The following is a 7,502-nucleotide window of genomic DNA, read 5'->3' on the forward strand; positions in this document are numbered from 1 at the left end:
TTCAGAAATCATTGAAACCATGGGTAGAACATTCTACCTGTCGGGCAGGCTGTGTGGGTGTGGGCGGGCACCGACCTCATTGTCACCCGTGATTGAGTCTGCGCTGCCAGTTTACGCAGGTGGGCCAATTAAGCCCTGTCCAGCGTGAAACACGGCTCCTGAGGAGAGCGGGAGTGGGCGGGCAGCGGCGGGACTGCTATGATCACCGGGTCCAATGACGACCCGGCGGCCTGTTTAAAAATCCTCCTGCAGCCTTGCAAAGGCTGTCAAACATGGCAACCAGAGCGCGGCTGATGAGCAGGCCAGGCAGGAGGGTAGGGCAGGGGGCCATTGTGCCCCTCGTTTCTCAGGCGATTGCCTTGCTGCCCTCCTCGAGGAGGTGGCAGCATGACGGGAGGTCCTCATTCCGAGGGATGGGAGGAGGAGGCCCCCCCACATGACCAAACATGCCTGGGAGGAGGTGGCGGAGGTGGTGAGCTCCTGCAACGTGGTGCAGCGCACCTGGATCCAGTGCCGCGAGCGCTTTAACGACCTTTTGCACTCTGGAAGGGTGAGTACCATGTTGCCATTGTTCAGTGAACCCAGCAGGTAGGCTTTCCCCCCTGGCCGCCCACCCCCTCCAACTCCGAGTGCAGTTACTGCATTGAATCATTGACGGCATGTGTCCTTCGCAGGGTGGGCCAGCAGATATTGGCCATGCCGAGGTCACCCTGAGAGGGTGGTGATGAGATGGGTTCTGCACCCGCAGCATGTGGTACAGAGACACCCACATTACTGTTTTGGGGCAACCTGGAGGATCTGCACCTGGGCGCAGTGCTGGAACTGCCAAACATCTCAAAGTCAGGGCGCTGACTTGCTGGGAAGGGAGCTTCCAGGTGGCGGGGCACCGATCCATCTGCTTCCCTTTGCCTTCCACGAGCTTGCGCCTCCTTGCTTTGCTAGGTTGGACCATGTGGTGCCCAATGTGATGTAGGCTGCATTTGGCTGGGGGCAGGGGAGACAGGCCTGGCATTTTTGTGTGAGAGTGCGGCAGCTGTGGGGTGAGGAGACACTGGAGCCCTGCAGTGTTCCACTCTGGTTGGGGTGGGACGGCAGTGAAGAGATTCCAGGTACAAGTTGCACTAATCAATGCTCTTTTCTCCTTATCAGGAGAAGAATGCTCATAGTGCTGCCGAGCAGCTGAGGACTGGCAGAGGGCTGGCGCAGTTGGCCATCAAAACCAGGTTCAAGCAGGAGGCCCTCAATCTGGAGAGGCGCCATGCACCCAGGTCCACCGGTGTCGGCGAGGCTGGGGTACCATGGGTAGGTATGTTAGCCTAGCACTGAGGTCACCATTAGTGTCCCAGCAACCATGACACTGCTGAATGTTCAGTGATTGAAGTTTGCAACATGGCTTGACCATTGCTTATGGAAGGATGAACTCATAATGATCCGGGGGACAGGGATGCACATTGACATTTTCTCCACGTTAACTAAACAAATGTCCTTGTTCTTCCTTTCAGCATCATCGGATCAGGGCCGGGAGGAGGAAGCACAGGGGCCCCCTCTCACACCTGAGGATCCTGAAGTCTCTGACCCACCACCGTCACACCATCTCTGCCAGGCAGGCACCAGCGCAGATATTAGCACCTCGGTGAGAATTAGACCATCGGCTAGTGTCCCGGGGCACAGCGGTGAGGGCACTTCACAGCTGCTGGAGGAGCTGGTAGAAACAGAGGGTGCCCATGGCACCAGCAGTCGGAGGACTGCAGGGGACCAGGCACATGCTCGGTCGGTGGCTGATGATGTGCCTCTGGAATCGTCCGTGAGGCAGCAAACGCTGGAAGTCCAGCAGGGTGTGAGGGAGGGTCTGGCGGAGATACATGAGGCTATGCTTGGCTTGGTCTCCGTGATGGAGGAGTCCACGCGGACCCTCGCCAGTGCAATGAGCCTCATGGCCGAGCACCATACTTCCTCCATGGAGAGAATGGCAACTCTTGTGGAGAGGCTCCTCCAGGAGACCACTCAGGGCTTCCTGGGGATGCGCTCGGACCAGCAAGCCATCACATTGGCATTGACCTCAGCTGGTCAGTGCCAGTGTGGGAGATGGTCTGGGCACCAAGTTTCCCAGCTCGGTGCCCATCCATCCACGGTAAGCAGGGAGGCCTGAAGCAACCGCACGTTGGCACAGCAGCTGCCTGTCGTCTCTGCGGGCTCCTGTCAGGGCACTCCGGATGAGAGCAGCAGCTCCTCTGCCCTTCTGCCAGTGACCGTTGCATCCAATGAGGCTGCGATGACTGGGGAGATAGCAGCTGTGGAACTGGCCGCTCCCTCCCAGCACAGACTCCATGGGCCAGAGGAAGTCCTCCAAGGTCATCAAGGCCAACAGGACAGCATAGAGAGCAGGCTGTCTCAGATGCCAGTGCAAGCGAGGGGACCGCACCTGGACGTAGCACCCGAAAGCGTAAATTTAAGGCACCTTAGGCACACCACAGGTTCCTCACTGGTGCTTTTGTGTTGCCCCGCAATGAGGTCATGATTAGTTGGTGTGTTGTTTAACACCTTTGTCATTTTGTTTCCTTAAGATCGTTTTATTATCTCATTAAATTTAGCCATGTGATCATGGCTGAGGGTGTTCCTTTTCCCCTGCAGGTGGATGGTTACCCATGATGTTATGAGTGGGTTGTGTCATATTGAGCTTTACTGACAAGGCCCTTAGTTAATGTTCCTATCCAGGCAGATGTAGCACTCAGATATTGAGTATGGAGCCTGCAGCACAGGCTTTTGTTGGAGGTCCATCTGTGGTGCTCTAGCTGAAGGTTCATTGGATTAAAGCCTCACGGGTGCCCTTACCTCCCTGCAGTATGCCTGGGTCAGCGTCTACCCCCTCAGCATTTCCCTGCGCGTGCTCATCCTCGGACTCACTGCTGGACTCATCGTTTGCAGCTGCAGCAAGTGCGTCTACATCTTCTTCGTCCACTGCATATCCCCTTTCCAATGCCAGATTGTGCAGAGCGCAGCATGCAACCACGATCAGCAACACATGATCTAAGGGTTACTGGAGTGCGCCCCCTGAACGGTCCAGGCATCAGAAGCGCATCTTGAGGAGACCGATGGCTCTCTCCATCATGTCCTTTGTGGCACCCATTGTACCGCTGCTCAGCTTCTGTTCTTGGATGGTGGAGAGGCGTCATGAGCCACCTTCGCAGGGGATAGCCCTTGTCACCCAGCAGCCATCCATCCAGCCGAGCTGGAGCACTGAACAGCCCCGGCACCTGGGAGTGTCTGAGGATGTAGGCGTCGTGGGAGCTACCTGGGTACCTTGCACAGACTTGTAGAATCTGCATCCTGTGATCACACACTATCTGCACGTTCATGGAGTGGAAGCCCTTCCTGTTGATGAAGGCACCGGACTCACCTGCTGGCGCCTTGATGGCCACATGTGTGCAGTCTATAGCACCCTGGACGCGGGGGAAGCTAGCAATGGCTGCGAAGCCTCTGGCTCACTCTGTCTGGCTTGCCTGGTCCGAATGGTAGTGGACGAACATCAAGGCACACCTGAATAGAGCACCTGTCACCTGCTTGACAGAAGTGTGGACAGCTGATTGGGAGACACCGCAAAGATAACCCTCCGAGCCCTGGGAAGAGCCAGAGGCATTGAAGTGGTGGGCAACTGTGACCTTTAAAGCCACTGGCATGTGGTGTCCATTCACACAATTAGCGGAGATCTCAGGGCCTATCACCTGACAGACAGAGTTGACTGTCTCCCTTGAGAGATGGAGCCTCCTTCAACACTGCACCTCGGTCATATTGACGTAGCTGCTTCGCCGTCTGTATACCCTGGCAGCAGGATAGTGGCATCTTTTGCGGCCCCTTCCGCCTTGGAATTCCTGTTGGCCGTGCACTCCTTGTGCCTGCGCCTCTCCTCCCAAAGGTAGCTAGCCTGGAGGCTGACTGTGCACTCCTGGCCTCCTCCCCATTCTGGTCCTCCCTTCCTACTCAGAGGAGGTGCCTCCAGTGGAGAGCACAACTCCTATTCCCAGGCTAAGTGAAGGCTTCCTGAAACCAAAAAGAATCTTCACTGCAGAGTGGTGACCTGAAGGTTGTGAGTCCTGTCCAAGCAGCTGGTATGAGTTTTGAAGTATTTCTGCTCACACAGGCAAGTATCAGTAACTTTCAAAATTAAATATCTGACTGAGCACATTTGCAACCCCACTGACCCCTCTTATCCCGCCTGTGGATGAGGTTTATACAAATGTCTCCTACCCGCCTGCCTGTTGTGCTCGTGCGATGACCTGAAGATCGCATGGGCCCTGAAAAATCACCATCAATTGGTGACTCAAGGGCCTTAAATGGCCCGTTAATTAATGGCGGGCGTGCATCGGAGATCATCATGTGACCGCCCACCGAAGTATCGTAATGGCGCGCGGTGACGTCAGGACGCTCGCCTGATGTCACCATGTGTTATTTTACACGTCGGTGTGCAGGGGTCAATGGAAAAATTCTGCCCCATGAAGATAATTTTCAGTTCAAACAGGTTTTCCTTCTGAGATTATTTATTTCTTGGTCCCTCCCTGATGTTGACAGGGAAGATGGATGACGTTTTAATGCTGTACCCTCCCCCGCTCTCCTTTTAGGTGTGGGTAAGTCTCCTTCCTTCAGAATCAGGGACATAGCAAGTGTGGGCGGGAACACCAAGTGTGGGGGATACAACAACTTATGACACTCTACCTTCCTAACCAGAATGACATAATTAAAAACTCTACCCATTGATGTATAATGATAAACAGCTGTTTCAAATAAAATTATCCAAAGAAGGAAAGGAAAACTGCAGGGTAGTTTGAAGGAGATTTGCAGCTTTGAACTCAGACTAGGGGCAGAATTTTTCAGTCAGCGTACAGGGGCGGGCCCGACACGCCGACGCGTAAAATGACGCACGATGACGTTGGGCATGCGTCCTAACATCATTGCGCAGTCCCACGATATTTCGTTCAGCGGGTGCACACCGCAGTCGGCTGTGCGCCCGCTGATATGTAAAGGACCTATTAAGGCCATTAAGAAATTAATTGAAGTACTTGTTAATGCTGCCCGTCCAACCTTACGGTTGGCGGCAGGCGAAAAGGCCAAGCGGCCTTTGTGTTTTTAGGAAACCTCATCCACAAGCGGGATAAGGTTTCCTAAAGCTTTTTTATTTAAAAAATAAAATGCTTTTCATAAATATAAAAACATGTCCCATCTCATGTGACACAGTCACGTGAGGGGACATGTTTAAATAAATTTTTGACCCATTTATTTAATTTTTTCAATATCCATTCAATCTCCCTGAGGCAGCTCCGTGCCTCATGGTGATTGAAGTGCTCTTTCACGCTGGCCCCGACTCTCCCTCCTCCCCCCGCCCGCACAGGTAGCGCTGAGTGCTATGGTATGCGTACTACGCTGGGCGGGCCTTAATTGTCCCACCCGCGTAAAATGGCGGCGCGGTGATCGGCTCCACAACCGTCCCCGCCCACTCCCGCCGAGCCTGCCCGCCGCCTCAAAAATTCAGGCCAAGAATTCTGAATAAATCATGAACCAGCTGATCCAAAATGTTCATTTATCATCTATGTTTATTGGCCACCGGGAAAGCTTATACCACTGCTATCCAGTTTCAGTAAACTTGAAAAGGATTAGTAGAGAGTCGGTACAATGGTATATTATGGCCTCAATTTTCACTCCTGGGTCAGGAGTGCAGAGTTGGGATGTTTCCTGGCTCCACAAACCTGACCTGGGAAAAAATGCCCGGAAGGTCGGATTTTCATTCCAGGGCGGCCGTGTTCCCTGGGAGTTGGGACGGGCAACCCGGAATGAGTGCAGAGGATGGCAGGTGCGGGGGTGGGCTGGGTGGAAGGCTTGACCTGTGCTCCAGCACTGTATCGAAGTTTTTTAAAAAACAGGAAAAAATAGAACAGTCCTCCAAATCTCACCCTTCACACCCCACACACATTCCATGCTCCATCAATGCCAACCCATGCTACCTCATGCCCTCTGCCCACCCCCATGTCCCCCCATATGCTCCATTACGAACCTATGCCCCACGACCCACCCCACCAGTGCATCATAACCCCCATGCTATCCTGTGAACCTGTGTTCACCACCATGGTCCCTTATAACTTCCATGCCAACCTATGCCCCTCTGCCCACTCCCTTTGACCCCTCATTCACTCCATGCAAACCTATTCCTCCCACCCAACCCCTGTGGCCCTTTATTACCCCTATGCCAACTTAGTGCCAACTCATGCCCCAACCCACCACCCTACACCACCCAAGCCAATTCACCCAGTAGCCATCATGGGTAGACCTCAGGATGCATGCTGAGGTCAAATAAAATAAAGTTCCAAGTGTCTACTGCAGACTTTATATTTTTTTAACTCATTCATAAAAACCCATTTACTACATTTGCATTCCTTCAACTACATTACCCCTTATAACAACAAACATTTCATTCAATTGCATGACACCTTGTAAAAACAAGCATTGGAGTTCATGGTCCCACTTCAGAGAGTCCATAGCCACTTAGAGCTGTCGATCAAACTGAAATGGCAGGCAGGATACTGTGATAATGGATGGTTGTGAAATCAATCATGCAGCACTAATCCAGTAATGATACCCCTAAGGCTTGTATCAACAGACAGAGTGGAATAGCAAGCAAACGTTTTTTAACACTCCAGACAATTTCTGAAAGAGTGTAAGGGCCGGAGTTTCCTTGCGAGTCTTACCCATTCTAGTCTAGCTTCCCTTCTAACAATGTCAAATTTGTTGGTTACAGCCAATCAACCTCTCTGACATGTAAATAAACTATTTCTAGTGTGGACTCTCATTCCTTCAGGCTTTAATTGTTAGAGATTAATAAAATAAAATGTAATTTTGTTTTTACTTTTTCCATCTAACTCATTTCTCCCTCCCTTTAATCCAATCTTTCTTACCCCATTGCTCCTTCTCCTTTTGTACCTGATTTGACATTGAATTCACAAACACTATAATTTACACTTCCTTCTCAGTCTTTCTGTTACTAATTTTATAGTTCCTAAATTGGAAAGTTTAAGGAAATATAAGGTTGCTTGCACTTTTTACTCAGGTCCCAGGTACCTGATTTCCCTCATTGTGAAATTATCAGCTTGCACTTTCAGTGGTTTGCCACTGATAGATGTTAAAACCTAAATGTGCAAGGGCACATCTATCTAATGCCAAATGTTGTTGGACACCTTCTACAGTAAAATTTTGCCTTTATATCAGTCAGGCAATTGGTTAGGTCCAGGTGTCTACAAGATAAGGTTTCTAAGAAAGGACTGAGCAGACAGATAGGGCATCTTATTAAAGAACCGGTTTCATAAATGCACATTCTCAGCGGAGAGTCCTGCCTGCCAGAATATTGTGTACAAGCTCTCCGTAAGTAATAATTTTAATGTATATATTCTGATTTTTTAAATGGCTTTACACATTATCAACCTTTTTTCCCAGTTGTAAATCTCTCAACCAATGTGACT

The sequence above is a fragment of the Cetorhinus maximus genome, chromosome 3 (assembly GCF_964194155.1).
Source record: "Cetorhinus maximus chromosome 3, sCetMax3.hap1.1, whole genome shotgun sequence".
Lineage (NCBI taxonomy): Eukaryota > Metazoa > Chordata > Chondrichthyes > Lamniformes > Cetorhinidae > Cetorhinus > Cetorhinus maximus.